This window comes from Chrysochloris asiatica, unplaced genomic scaffold (assembly GCF_000296735.1).
Source record: "Chrysochloris asiatica unplaced genomic scaffold, ChrAsi1.0 scaffold00002, whole genome shotgun sequence".
In the NCBI taxonomy this organism is placed as follows: Eukaryota; Metazoa; Chordata; class Mammalia; order Afrosoricida; family Chrysochloridae; genus Chrysochloris; species Chrysochloris asiatica.
The window spans coordinates 33,835,854-33,837,259 of record NW_006408520.1 but is presented as its reverse complement, the minus strand read 5'-3'; positions in this window follow the sequence as shown (position 1 = coordinate 33,837,259).

Genomic DNA, 1,406 nt, shown 5'->3' with positions numbered 1-1,406 from the left:
CAGAATTCCACTGACAGTTGATTTATGCAGAAACAAATCAACCTAGTACTACCCTGATACTGCATACTCTTTCAGTCATCCAGAAATATTTGTCGAACTCTTATTGTAGGCAGGTCACTGGATGAGCATCTAATGCTACAATGTTGAGAGAGAGAAGCACAACCCTCAAGGGATTTATAACCTGTAAACCACACAAATGTTTGTAATAGCTTTGGGCAAAATTTCACATTCAGAATTTACTCAGAAATCTAAAATTGAAAGAGAGAGAAACAGAGAGATCCAAATAGCTTAAGCAGCTCACCCACTGCCATCGAGTTGATTCCAACTCACAGTGACCCTGCAGGGCAGAGTAGAACTGCACCAGAGGGTTTGCAAGGCTGTGCTCTTTACAGAAGTAGACTGCCACAGTGTTCTTCTCTGAAGCAGCTGGTAGGTTCCAGGCACCAATCTTTTTTTTTGTTTTTTTAATGTTTTATTGTGAGTTATGTGATAGTTTACATGGGAGAACATTAGTTTTACATTCATTCTTTCGTATATCGTTTCATTGTCATGGTTACAATCCCCTCCATGCATCATCAACCAACCAAAGGGTATACCCTGTAAGCCTGGCCCCCCAAACCCCTCCCCCCGGTCTTCAGCACACAGTCTCTCTCCTTCTCTGGATCTAAAGTCCCCAGCTGCTCCATCGCTCCATGTCATTGTCTCTGCCTCCATCTCAGCATTACTGCTTTTCTGGATAGGGTCCCGCTCTCGGCTCTTCTCCGTTAATGGTCCTAGGGATCTCCACTCCTAGACTGGAAAGTTAATCACTCCCTTCCTTGCTATAAAACGTCTATCTTTACATTTCCAACCCTCACAATCAGTGCTGATAACAATTATTCACTGTTGTATCACAAGAGACCCATTTGCATTTCATTTCATTAGCCCCGCCAGGCACCAATCTTTTGATTAGTAGTACAGCACTTAACACACTGCACCACTAGGTCTCCTTGATGGAGACCCTAGAGTCAAGTCAACTGAAGGCCTGTGGGCTCCGGATACTGTTTTCTCTTGGTTAATTTGTTGCCACTAGTTAAGTCAGCCACCACTTGTCTGTTGTCATACTGTGGTGGCTTGTGAGGTGCTGTGATTCTGGAAGCTATGCCACCAGTATTTTAAATACCAGCAGGGTCACCCATGATGGACAGGTTTCAGATGAGCTTCCAGACGAAGACAGACTAGAAAGAAAGAGTGATGAACTAATTCCAGACATTTAGTCACTGAAAACCATATGAATAGCAGAGAAACACTGTCAGATATAGTGCCGGAAAATGAGCCCCTCAGGTTGGAAGGCACTCAAAATGCGACTGGGGAAGAGCTCTCCTCAAAGTAGGCGTGAATGGAGTAAAGCCTGTGGGAAAAAAGCA